This window comes from Ursus americanus, chromosome 7 (genome assembly GCF_024610735.1).
Source record: "Ursus americanus isolate L20-20 chromosome 7, mUrsAme1.1.p, whole genome shotgun sequence".
NCBI lineage: Eukaryota > Metazoa > Chordata > Mammalia > Carnivora > Ursidae > Ursus > Ursus americanus.
In genome coordinates this window covers 61,090,816-61,104,839 of record NC_142133.1, presented here as the reverse complement: position 1 = coordinate 61,104,839, position 14,024 = coordinate 61,090,816, and the positions used below count along the sequence as shown (strand labels likewise).

The 14,024-nt window shown below is 39.7% G+C and overlaps 1 protein-coding gene across 1 annotated transcript in view; it reads left to right on the top strand.

Moving 5' to 3' along the window:
• Window positions 1–12,054, top strand: part of SLC30A6 (solute carrier family 30 member 6) — a 49,815-nt gene extending 37,761 nt beyond the window's left edge. Inside the window, exons 15-16 of the transcript XR_006781732.2 lie at window positions 500–1,270; window positions 11,405–12,054. The gene's annotated coding sequence lies outside the window, so the exon portion shown is untranslated. The remainder of the gene's footprint in view (window positions 1–499; window positions 1,271–11,404) is intronic.
• Window positions 12,055–14,024: the final 1,970 nt, after the last annotated feature.

Sequence of the window (14,024 nt, the reverse complement as noted above, 5' to 3'; positions counted from 1 at the left end):
ATGTTGTCAAATGAAACTCCCTCGCGCTTCCTCCTCTTCTTTGGTCTCATTTTCCTGGCATCCTCCTCCCTTTTTTTTTTTAAATGGTGAAATTAAGGAAGTAAATTTCCATGGAAGAGGCCAGCTAGAGGTCATGATGTCACACATCATCCTGATACCAGGAAACGAAGAGAAAGTTTGGAAAGGGCAATTTAGGCAGACACTGTTGAGAAAGGGTGATTTTTAGGTTATATAATGGATTGCCGCATACTTTCAGACTCTTGCACTGGACGAGCAAAGATTATTAAGTCACCAGGCTGAAAGTAATGGGGTCCCCAGAGCATTCATGGGCTCAGGGTAGCCTTTATTTAAGTTACTGGTTTAAAAGCACCTTTAGTAACGCTGATACCATCACCATCAAACTGCCACCCAACAAGGTAGCTTCTTGCACAAAAGTTAACTTTGATAACACGTGGCTAAGTTTCCTTTATTTTAAAGATTTTATTTATTTATTTGACAGAGATAGAGACAGCCAGCAAGAGACAGCCAACACAAGCAGGGGGAGTGGGAGAGGAAGAAGCAGGCTTCCAGCAGAGGAGCCCAATGTGGGGCTCCATCCCAGAAAGCCAGGATCACGCCCTGAGCTGAAGGCAGACGCTTAACGACTGAGCCACCCAGGCGCCCCTAAGTTTCCTGACTAGTGCTGCACCAGGCAAAAATCTTGTAGTACTGAAGTAAAAAAAAATACTAATCGCATCAGATTCTGAAATACACTCATGAAGGCAAGCCATCCATCACTGCTCACATAATTTCCTGCCAAATCCAACTGCTGAAGGTTTTTCAGAGGTTTCTTTTCAAAAAATGCACCTGGGTGAAAAAGTAAGTATGTTAGTTGGAAGTGAAACAATTTTTTTTTAAGAGAAATGGCTAAGTTTGGACCAGTGTTTTGCTTCAGAAAGAAATAATTCTCTATAGGTAGGACAATGATTGTGAATCTGCTCCATTATATTTACAAGTTGTATCTTTCCTAAAGTGTAAGAAAATCTGATAGGTAGTAATTAGTAGCAGTATAGCTGACCAATATAAACGAATTACATATTTTTCACTTTTCCTGATTCTTCCAGGAAATGGAAGATTGCTTTACAATTGAGGTGTAAGAGATGCTATTAAATATTTGAAACGATTTTTCAAAACTGGAGTCAGACTTCATCAACCTTAGGTCATTTCTTCTTGAGAAGCAAACACTACCTATTGTTTCTTGGGTGTGGAATGTTCCTAACTGCAAACTTGAGTAAGTGAGACTCTTTCAGTATCTCGACTTGGGTTTTTGGGGTTGTCTCATTAATGGAACTTCCTCCATTCTTTACAGAATAGGGCACTCCTGCAAAGGGAAGGTGGATATCCTAGCCATGAAGTACAAGACAATAGCCTAAGGAATAGAGGGGTCCAAAAAGTAGGTTTCTGGGTGTGAAAGCTTGCACAGAACAACACCCACCTGCTTGGACTGCTCACTTCTGGACTGTTAGAGAAGAGGAAAATAAAGTTTTGTTTTCTGTAAGCCATGGTGGCGGGCGGGGGGGGGGGGCGTTCTTGTTATACCAGCTTAAGCCTGTACGCAGCCTAACTCATACCTAGGGCCTCACTTTTCTCCTCTCTTCCTCCTTCCCATAAGGCGCCCGTCTTTATTCCTTGTAAGCCGCTTTCTCCCTGCTCTCTTGGACCTCATGTTCACATCCTTTCAGCCTCTGCCTCTTTTCCATGTGCTTCCTAGCATGACATGCACTCAACCACTTCTCCTGTCTCTGTATAAGGCTCCTTCCCTAAAGGGCAGCTTTTCTCCTCTATTAGCAGCAGGTTTTACCACCTCAAAGGAATTTAACAAAGAATTTAAAGCCGGAATGTTTTTTTAAGTGCTACATTATTTTATACTTCACCAGGATGTGAGGGTTCTAATTTGTCCAAGCCCTTGTTAACACTTGTTATTATTATCCTTTTTATTATAAACATCCCTAGTGGTTGGGAAGAGGGGTTTCTTCATGCCTTTGATTGCATTTCCCTGATGGCTAATGATTTTGAGCATCCTTTCTGGCTTATTGATGGTTTATATATATTTATATTGTATATAAATATATAATTTGCAGGTGATTTTTTTATTTAAATTCAATTAATCAACATATATTACTAGTTTCAGAGGTAGAGTTCAGTGATTCATCAGTCTTTTTTTTTTTTTTTTTTAAAGATTTTATTTATTTATTTGACAGAGATAGAGACAGCCAGCGAGAGAGGGAACACAAGCAGGGGGAGTGGGAGAGGAAGAAGCAGGCTCATAGCGGAGGAGCCTGATGTGGGGCTCGATCCCATAACGCCGGGATCACGCCCTGAGCCGAAGGCAGACGCTTAACCGCTGTGCCACCCAGGCGCCCTCATCAGTCTTATATAATACCCAGTGCTCATTACATCACATGCCCTCCTTAATGTCCATCACCGCCCCCCACCCCCGCCAGCAACCCTCAATTTGTTTCCTCTGATTAAGAGCTCTTATGGTTTATATATATTCTTTGGAGAAATGTCTGTTCAGATCCTCTGCCTGTTTAAAAAATTGAATTATTTATCTTTATATTGGTGAATTGTTAAGAGTTCTTTATTCTAGACAGTAGTCTTTTATCAGATACATGACTTGCTATCATGTAAAGTTGTTCTGACATTCTCTGGGTTCTTTTTTCACTTTCTTGATGATGCCCTTTAAAGCACAACAGTTTGTAATCTTGATGAAGTCCAACTTAGTTCTTATTTGTGTTTGTTTTTCATATCTTAAGACTTTGCCTGACCTGAAGTCATGAAGATTTACTCCTAGATTTTCTTCAAAAATTTTTATAGTTTCAGCTCTTACGTTTATATCTTTGATGGATTTATTTATTTATTTATTTATTTATTTATTTATTTATTTATTTATTTATTATTTTTAGAGAGAGAGAGCATGAACAGGGGGAGGGCAGAGAGAGAGGGAGAGAAGCAGACTCTGCACTGAGCAGGGAACCTGATGCAGGGCTCCATCCCAGGACCCTGAGATCATGACCTGAGATGAGGGCAGACGCATAACTGACTGAGCCACACAGGTGCCCCAATTTTCTCCTAATTCTTGAATCAGTTTGGGAAATTTTCTAAAAACATGTCTTCTTTGTCTATTTCAAATTTGTTGGTATCACAGTTGATGGATTTCCATATCTTTTAAAGTTCTGATTAATCTATGATATGACTACTGTTTTGGCTTTGATTTTTGTAAAAAGATGTATTTATTTAGAGAGAGGGTGCGAGGGGACAGAGGGGAGAGTCTCAAGCAGACTCTGTGCTGAGCTCAGAGCCTGACGTAGGGCTCCATCACTAAGATCCCTAGGGACTTTAAGATCATGACCTGAGCCGAAATCAAGAGTCAGATGCTTAACCCAGTTGCATGACCCAGGCACCCTTGCCTTTGATGTTTTAAACAAACTTTATTTTTTTAGAATGGTTTTAGAGTTACAGGAAAAATTGCAAACAGAGTACTCAGAGTTGCCATACACTCCACACTTAGCTTCTTCTATTATTAACATCTTACATTAGCATGGCATATTCATTGCAATTGATATACCAGTATTGATACCTTATTAAGTCTGTAGCGCTTTGAGATTTCTTTAGTTTTTACCAGTGTCCCTTTTCTGTTCCAGGATCCCATCCAAGATATCACATTACATTTAATCATCATGTCTCCTTACATTCCTCATAGAACCTCTTGCCTCGTGACAATTTCTCAGATTCTCCTTGTTTTTTATTACCTTGACAGTTTTGAGGAGTATTGGTCAGGTATTTTGTAGGACTTGTCTGATGTTTTTCTCCTGATTAGATTGGGGTACTGCCATTGGGAGAGGAAGATCACAGAAGTGTAAAGTATCATTTTCCTTATATATCCAGGGTACATACTATCAACACACTCTGTTGCTGCTAATGTTGACCTTGATCACCTGGCTAAGGTGGTGTTCCGTCTATCCTCTGTGAAGCTACTTTTCTCCCCTTTCTACACTACACCACTGAGGAAGTCACTATGTGCAGTCTACGTAGTGGGAGTTAGGCTCCACTTTCTTGTGGGCAAAGTTATCTATGTAGTTATTTGCAGCTTTGCATGGGAGATTTATCTCCACCACCATTTATTCATTTATTCAATAATTTATATCAGTATGGATTCATGAATATTTATTTTATGCTTTGGTATATAACCCAATGCTACTTTATTTATTTTATTGTTCCAGTTGCTCAGCTTTACTGTGAGCTCTTTTAGTTGGTTTCCATGTCACTTTGACTTCCTCCTATTACTGTGGGTGTCTTTGGTTTGTTTCTTCATTTTGAGCACTTCCTTACTTTTCTGGCACTACACAATGCTCCAGGCTTATACATTTCCTGCCCTAGTCCTAGAATTAGGCGTTTTGTCAAAGTGCCCTGGTTACCTTAATTAGAGAACGGTATTAGAATCCAAGATCTGGGTCTGGTGAGTGCTTATTGCTTCCGAAGTGTCATTGCTTCTAGGCCCTCTCAGCTGACAGAGCAACGGATATGTATATGTACGCGTGTAAGAAAAACTCCATTCCGTCTAGCTCCTCTTCCTCGCCCGTGTGTCTCCTTTACTGTGCATACAGAACACTTCAGGCACTTCTGGTCGTCAAATGCGTGGTGGCTTTTCCCCACACCACACAATTCTGTGTGACACCAGGTGCGAGTCCTACAAATTAACTCAATTCTAACACTGTCTACTGGAAATCCTGTCCAATCCCACCAACTAAGGGCTCAGACCCGCAAGACTGCTTCCATCCCACTTCAGAGGCCAATCACAAGTGGTAGGTCCCCGGGTTATGCACAACTTCTGTCTGATTAAGCTACGAACTGGAGGTTCCCATGTGTCCCTCCTCAGGTCTGATTAATTTGCTAGAGCAGCTACAGAACTCCAGGAAACACATTTGCCGGTTTATCAAAGGATACAGATGAACCACCAGATGAGTTACCTGGGGTGAGGTCTGGGAGGATCCCGAGCACAGGAGCTTCTGGCCCCCTGGAGTTTGGGCTGTGCCACCCTCCTGGCGTGGATTTGTCTGCCAACCTTGGCACTCCCTGAACCCTGCGCTGTTGGGATTTTGTGGAGGCTTCCTCACATAGGCATGATCAATTGTTAACTCAGTTTCTATCCCCTCTCTAGTCTGTGGAGGATGAGGGGTGGGAATGAAAATTCTAAGCTTCTTGGGGCGCCTGGGTAGTGCAGTCGTTAGGCGTCTGCCTTCGGCTCAGGACGTGATCCCCGGCGTTCCGGGATCGAGCCCCACATCGGGCTCCTCCACTGGGAGCCTGCTTCTTCCTCTCCCACTCCCCTGCTGTGTTACCTCTCTCGCTGGCTGTCTCTCTGTCACATAAATAAATAAAATCTTAAAAAAAAAAAAAGAAAGAAAGAAAGAAAAAGAAAGAAAGAAAGAAAGAAAGAAAGAAAGAAAGAAAGAAAGAAAGAAAGAAAGAAAGAAAGAAAAAGAAAATTCTAAGCTTCTGGGTCCCTGGGTGGCTCAGTCGGGTAAGTGTCGGCCTTTGGTTCAGGTCATGATCCCAGGGCCCAGGGATCACATCCCACATTGGGCTCCCTGCTTGGCAGGGAGTGTGCTTCTCCCTCTGCCCCTCTGCCCCACTCGTGCTCGCTGTCTCTCTTTCTCTCTCTCTCTCCCTCCTGCCCTCCCTCCCAAAAATAAATAAAATCTTAAAATAAGAAAAAAAGAACGAAAGAAAGAAAGAAAAAAAGAAAATTCCAAGCTTCTAATCATGGCTTGGTCTCTCTGGTGACCAGCCCCCATGCAGGAGCCATCAGGAGCCCACCCAGAGTCACTGCCCTGAACAAAAGATGCTCCTAGTGCTCTTGTCACTTAGGAACTTACAAAGGTTGCAGGCACTGTGTCAGGAACTGGGGGAAGAGACCAATATTTATTTTCTATTATCTCACAGTGTGTGTGTTTGTATATGTATATATATATTTCTAGATGTAACCATATATATTAAGGTAAACGTGAAATGAGTCCATACAGATGTCTCCAATTCTAATGTATAACCACATTGGTTTTCCAGCCTCCTCCTCTTGCTGTAAATTCCTACTCCAGCAATGAGAAACCTGGTTCCTACCATCTGCCATTCATTTACTTAATTATTCCAGTTTGAATGTATATAGCAGTATCAAAATTGTTAACCTAGACCCCAACTGAAGATAACTTTATCAGTTAGAGTATAGCACTAATGTACAGTTTCTTTTGCCTTTAGTTTTACAGACCACTCATTTCCAAAGCTATTTAGGGCAGCATCTTTTCCCCTCATCCCCTAGTGAGCTGTTTCACAATTTGTAATATAGTTAGAATGTTCTGCATTCTTCATTCCATCTTTGGGTTTCCCAGACCACCTAAACGATTTTTTTTCTTAAAGATTTTATTTATTTATTTATTTATTTATTTATTTATTTATTTATTTATTTATTTATTTATTTGACAGAGAGACAGAGCACAAGCAGGGGGAGCTGCAGGCAGAGGGAGAGGGAGAAGCAGGCTCCCCGCAGAGCAAGGAGCCCAATGCAGGGCTGGATCCCAGGACCCTGGGATCATGACCTGAGCTGAAGGCAGACACTTAAACCACTGAGCCACCCAGACACCACTAAATTATTTTTTTAAGTTGATTTATTTTTTTTAGTAATCTCTACACCCAATGTGGGCCTCAAACTCACAACCTTGAGATCCAGAGTCGCATGCTCTTCCGACTGAGCCAGCCAGGCACCCCCTAAATGATTGTTTACTTTGCATACATTAAGGTTCACTCTTTGCATTATAAAGTTCTGAGGGGTTCAACAAATGCATAGTGTCATGTTTGCACAGTTACAGTATCATGCAGAATATTTGAACTGTCCTAAAAAAAATACCCTGTGCTATACCTGTTCAACCCTTCCTCCCCTCTTCCGGAGCTCCTGACAACCATTGAACTTTTTTAAAAATTGAAGTATAACTGACATATTATATTAGTTTCAGGTATACAACATAGTGTTATGACAACTATATACATTATGCAATGCTCACCGTGATGAGAGTAGTTACCGTTTGTTACCTATTATTGACTATATTCTGTATGCTGTACTTTTCATCCCCATGACTTACTTATTTTATAACTGGAAGTTTGTTCCTCTAAATCCCCTTCGGCTATTTCACCAATCCTCCCACCCTCCTCCCCTCTCGCAATAACCACCAGTTCTATTTACGACTGTGTTTCTATTTTTGTTATTGTTTGTTTGTTCATTTGTTTTATTTTTCAGATTTTAGATCATACAGTATTTGTCTTTCTCAGACTTACTTCAGTTAGCATAATACCGTGTGGGTCTATCCATATTGCAAATGGCAAGATTTCATTCTTTTTTATGGCTGAGTAATATTCCACTGGGTATATCTACCACATCTGTATTCATTCATCTCAGTGGACACCTAGGTTGCTTCCATATCTTGGGTGGTGTAAATAATGCTGCAATAGACAGAGAGGTGCATATACCTGCCCAAATTAGTGTTTTCATTTTCTTTGGGTAAATACCCACTGTCACTGAGCTTTTTTACTCTCTCAACAGTTTGCCGTTTCTAAAATGTCATAAAATTGGATTCATACATTATGTAGCCTTTTCAGACTTGGCTTCTTTCATTTAGCGGTATGTATTTAAGTTTCTTCTATGGCTTTTCATGGCTTCATAGCTCATTTCTTTTTACCACTGAATAATACACTATTTATGGGTATACCACAGTTGTTTACCCATTCACCTATTGAAGGACATCTCCATTGCTTCCAGGTTTTGGTGATCATGAATAAAGCTACTGCAAACATTCACATGCCTGTCTCCATTTCGGCTAACAAAATTATGTCATTCTATCTTTTCCTGAGCAGTCTTGCTTGACTTTTTTTTTTTTTTTTTTTAAGAAACTTCTACGTGGGACTTCAACTCATTACCCCAAAGTCAAGAGTCACATGCTCTATTGACTGAGACAGCCAAATGTCCCAGTCTTGCTTGGCTTTTATCTATTTTGTTACTCTTTTTAAAGAACCAACTTCAAGCTTTATTACTTATTTCGAGTGTATTTATATTTTCTGTGTCATTGACTTATTTTCTTATGTTTACTATCCTGGGGTGTACTCTGATGTTTTTCTGGCTTCTTAAACTAGAAACTTATTAATCTTCATAAGATTCTTTTCTCTAATATAAATATTTAAGGCTATGAGAATTTTACTCAAGCCCTGCTTTTGCTGCATGCCACAAGTTTTGGTACATAGCATTTTCTTACCATTCGCTTCTAAATATTCTTGTTGAAATTTGTCACTATGAATTTGTAGCATACCTATCTGCCAAATTGTGTCATATTCCCCAGTATCCTGGGTATGGGCACAGAAAAAGTGGATATTTAAGGACAACCCAGGCTTAGAATTTTGCCTGGAAAGTACATCCCAACTACTGTCTCTAATTTCACACCTCACCTCCACATCTCATTTTCTCCCTGCATCTCATTAAGTAGCCTTTCTTTAATTAGAGAATCTGTCTCTCATGACCCTTTCATTTCACTGTGGCATCTGTCACATATGTCTATCATTAAATGTCAGTGCCTAAATTGGCTCGTGGTACTCGGGACTGTGAGAGTATCATAGGGGGCTGTAAGAGATGGAGATGGAGAGGGCAAGGCGACTGACAGGCAGCTGGAGCCTCACCTGGCAGAAACAGTTCAGCATCTCTTTGAGAGCGTGGAAATGCCAATATTACCTTTAACTAATCTGCTGCTCAGAACTATCACAGTTATCCTTCACAATTTCCCACAAGCACTCAGTATACTTGCTATATCCACAAATATATGGGGGCCTTCTTGTAGAAATTGACAAGTGACTGTTCTTCCCATCCAAGTCACTTGGAGAAGAGAGAAAGGAACCACTGCAGGAGGCAAAGAGACCCAAATCCAGAGACACATGGGAGCAGAGAGTCAGAGCCAGAAGTGACCATGGAAACAAGCCCTGGATCTAGGCTGACATCCTGGGCAGGATGTGGATTAGGGTAGTGTTCTTCCTAAGCTGCAGGGTGTCACCTCCTTTAGAACATGAAATAAATTTAATGGGTTGCAATCAGCATCTGTTTTAAGTGAAATAGGACAGAAAGAATAGAAAATAACAGATTGTGTCACACATAGCATAAGATCATTACTTTCTGTGAAATTTTTTAATGTGTATGGATGTGTATATTAGATCATGAGATAAAATGTATTTTTAACTGAGGGTCATAGTCAAAAAAAGTTTAAAACACTGTAGACGAGAGGTTTAAAGCAGACATCTAAGTTACATGTGGGAATACAGAGGAGAGAGCATATGGAGAATATGTGGCCTAGGAGGAGATATTTAAGTTAGGTCTTAGAGGGACTGTAAGACCAGGTAAAGGACATTCTAGAGGAAGTGCACGTACAAAGGCATTTTTGGGAAACAGCAAGAAGTCCGTGAGGGTGGAACCTCACATAGGGAGGTAGGCGTGGCAGAAGATGAAGGTGGAGAATAAGGTAAGTTGAGGCTCTGTTGTGAAGGGTCTTATACATGAAGTGAGCAGGTTTTATTTTAATAGGTTTTACTTATTTTGCAAGTTGAGGATTTTTTTTTTTTAAAAGGAAGATAAACCTAGTATCTGGTGCCCTTTGAAACCCACAGAGGAAAATACCAGTACCATTCATTGAGCATATACAATAGGTCAATATTGAACTTCTTACTTTATATGCATTAGTGTAATTGCTGATTAACACAGTAACTGCTCATATGGTTGGTATTATAGTGACTTTCATTTGACAGATGAGCAGACTGAGGCTCAGAGACTTTAAGTTGCTTCAGGTCATCCATCTATCAAGTGGAAAGGGTGGGCAGGTCTGACTCCAAAACCAGTGCCCTAGACCACTTTATAAAAATGGAGCCTCTAGATAGCAGTCTGATAACCTGATAGAGACCAAAGGCAGAGAACGTTTGGCTCTCGCTCTTCAGCTTATGGCTCAAGCACAAGCAGACTGCTTTTTATACCTCTGCGAGGTGGAGGAAACAGCTGGAGGAGAGCAGTGCCAGCATCTGCACTCTCTCCCCACATCACCAACTCCTCCTCTTCTATCTCCAACCCTTCCCCTGCTTTAGTATGACAGCCTTATATATCTGCTGCTTTATAAAAGGAGGATAATGTTATCTTTTATTAGGAATGTAATGATAATTCCACAAATTCTTCTTAAAAACACGTTGAGAATAAAGTAGTTACTCCTATTGAATTGTTCGTTTTGTAATATCTTTTGTACTTGCGTTGGAAGGTACATTGTTACAGCTAAGTTTCCAGGAGTCAGCTGCCTTCTGTTATGCTTATTTTTCTCATTTACATGTAGAGGCTATAAGGCACTAGGTAACTCAAGTCAAATGGCAAATTACTGCCTAGCTCAGTTCTTTAATTCATTAAATAGCCCGTCTCCTACTCTGCTCTCATTGAGCAGCCTGAGAAGTGGGCAAATCACGCAGCTACCTACTTAAAAATTTGAAAGATGCTAAAAGGCCTCTACCTAAAAAATGTCTCCCCAACATCTGATTCTAATTCTACACACTCTCCAGTGGCCTCCTTGAAAAGACACACCCTTTCCAACTTGTTTAAGGTATGAAGTTACCTGATAGGGATTATTTATTAGCTAACTAATTAGCCTGTCACAGAAGCCACCTGTTTCCAATATCACCCAGAATAGAGGAGGGACCTGTAAGAATGACACCCAGAATTATATGATTTGATGAGTTAAGGGAGTGGGTAAAGGTGATAGAGGTAGAGTTAGGAATTAAAGGAAGAAAAGATCCAGAACTTGAAGCACTGTTAGGGAAGGCAAAAACCCTTCAGCAGCCTAAGCACTTAGAGACATAAGCATCTCTAAGAGAAAAGGTATTAAAAAGAGAAGTAGGTGGGGAGTTAGGTTTAATGGGTACAGAGTTTCAGTCAAGGGAGATGAAAAAGTTCTGGAGATGGATGGTGATGGTGGTTGCTTAAGAATGTGAATGTACTTAATACCACAGAACTGTACACTTAAAATTGGTTAAAACTTTAAGTTTCATGTACTACAAAATACATTCTAGATAATCTGTGGGGGAAATGAAGTCAAGGCTGTTTTGACCAATCCTTTGCCTTAGATAGTATGTTAGTTGCCCTTCAAGATGGCGCCAATGATCCTCACCTCCTAGTATATACTCCCCTGTATTGTACCCACCTCCCACAGTGGATAGCACTTACCTGGGTAACCAATAGGAGAAAGCAGAAATGACCGTCCAAGGCTAGGTTCTAAAAAGACATTGTAGCTTCCAACTGGTTCTCTCTTAGATCTCTGAGGGAAGTGAGCTGCCATATTGTGATGACACTCAAGCAGCCTATGGAGAAGTCCAGGGATGAGAAACTGAGGCCTTCAGCCAACAGCCAGGATTAACCTGCTAACCCACTGAGGAGCTACCTTGAAAGCAGATCCTCCAGCAGCCCCATCCAACATCTGGACTGCAACCTCATGACAGAGCCTAAGCCAGAACCACCCAGCTCCCACATTCCTGAGCCACAGAAATTGTGAGATATTTATAGTTGTTTTAAGCCACTATTTGGGGGGGGGGTAATCTGTTCTATAGAAATTGATGACTAATACAAATAGCATGAAGACCCCCCCCAACAACTCTGCCTGAGGCTGGTAGAATCTTCGATCATTTATATATTTCTATTTGTTCCAGGATTGTTTCACAGTTGCTTAAAGATATTCAGTGATCCCATTTAAATAAAGTTGCATTTACCTTTACATGTTTTGAATACCCAACAGGTATTCCTTAAAAATATTTCCCAAAATTGGAGAGGCATTGGGGAATTTCAGACAGTTAAGGCTAGCAAGAGCAGCAACTCCTAACATAATATAACTTGTCAGGTAATGGGAGTGTTTTTCCTTTAATACTATAGATGCAATGCTTAAAAACCTGAAGGCAGACCAGTATTTTATTTTATTTTGTAATTTAAATTCAATTAATTAACATACAATATGTTATTGGTTTCAGGGGTACAGGTCTGTGATTCATTAGTCTTATATAATACTCAGTGCTTATTACAATACATACCCTCCCCAATGTCCGTCACCCAGTTACCCCATGCCCCCACCCCTTTCCCCTCCAGCAACCCTCAGTTTGTTTCCTATGATTAAGACTCTCTTAACATTTGTCTCCCTCTCTGGTTTCATCTATATTTCATTTTTTCCTCTCTTCCCCTATGATCCTCAGCCTTGTTTCTTAAATTCCACATATCAGATCTTTTTTTTTAATTTTTATTTATTTATTTGACAGAGAGAGTGAACAAGCAGGGGGAGCAGCAGGCCCAATGTGGGGCCCAGTCCCAGCACCCTGGGATCATGACCTGAGCTGAAGGCAGAGACTTAACTGACTGAGCCACCCAGGCACCCATACCAGTGAGATCAAATGATAATTGTCTTTCTCTGATTGACTTATTTCACTTAGCATAATACCCTCTAGTTCCATCCACATCCTTGCAAATGGCAAGATTTCATTTTTGATAACTGCATAATATTCCATTGTGTATGTGTGTGTGTGTGTATGCCACATCTCCTTTATCCATTATATGGATGTACCAAATATTACTTGTTACTATGGATTAGAATTTCTTCTTTTTTTAGCTATTATGAATAATGCTGTTATGAACAATAGTGTAGAAGCTTTTGTGTGGACATATACTTCATTTCCCTTAGGTATATATGTAGAAGTAAAATTGATAGATCCATTCCTTTAAGTGTACACATCTGTTTCCTTGGCTATAAATTTAATGACAGTTGCCTGGGGTCTGGGATTTATTTATCTTTACACTACAATTTTTACATTATATTCTTCTCTCACTAGTATTAATTAAAAATTGAAAACATTTCATTTCATTCCCGTTCAGATGTCTCTTCCACCCACTATTTAGATTCTCTCCACTTTTCAAGTACTTTGAAGTATCATAAGTTAATTGAAATCAATGAAATGAAAATTGAAACAACAAAATATGCATCACTCATCCAATGAGCATGTTTAAGAAAATGATTATAGCCAGTGTTGATAACAGAGATGGAGTAGAGAAAAAAGAACTCTTACACTTGGCCAATGGAGGTACAACTTGTTGCTACCTCTCACAGGACAAATTAGCAATATGCATTTAAATACTTTAGACATTTGCACCCTCTTTGACCTCAGTTATTTCTCTTTGAAAATCTTATCCTAAGGAAGCATTCATGAATATGTACAAAGGTTTATCATGGTACTGTTTATAATTATGAAGATTTGGAAAGAAATCCAATGTCCAAAGACAGGGAATTGGCTTTAATAACTATAACATCTTCATTAAATGAAATAAAAGGCAGCATCAAAAATGTAGAAAAATATATGGTGACATTGAAAATGTTAATGTTATAAAACAATGTGTATGAATTAATATATTTTATATACAAAATGCTTAGAAAAAGGATTGAAAAGATTTACATCAAGATATTAATTGTGTTTACCTCTATAGGTAATATAATAGGGTGATTTTTCCTTTCTGTTTTCTCTAATAATTATGCATTAATTTTAAGATAAGAAAAAAAGTTATAAATATAAAACCAATCAAAAGACAACCCATGAGGTTCCCACTTGAGTTTGAGGTAGTCTCAATGAATATCATGGTTAAAGTTTCTTAGTGTGAGTAAACTAGTCCTCTTAAACAATATTTAAAACATGAAAGTCAAATTAGCAAATTAAACATAGCATTTGTACCACTCCTAGAAAGTCAACAAAACCAAAACAGGACATGAATTCCCTAAACAAGATTCCAGAAACAAGAATCACAGTCTGGAAATATCCTGACCTCAGCTGCCCAAAGTCTGGATGGGAGGAATGGATGTCTACAATTTACGATTATATAACAACACGGTGACTGAGAGTATAGC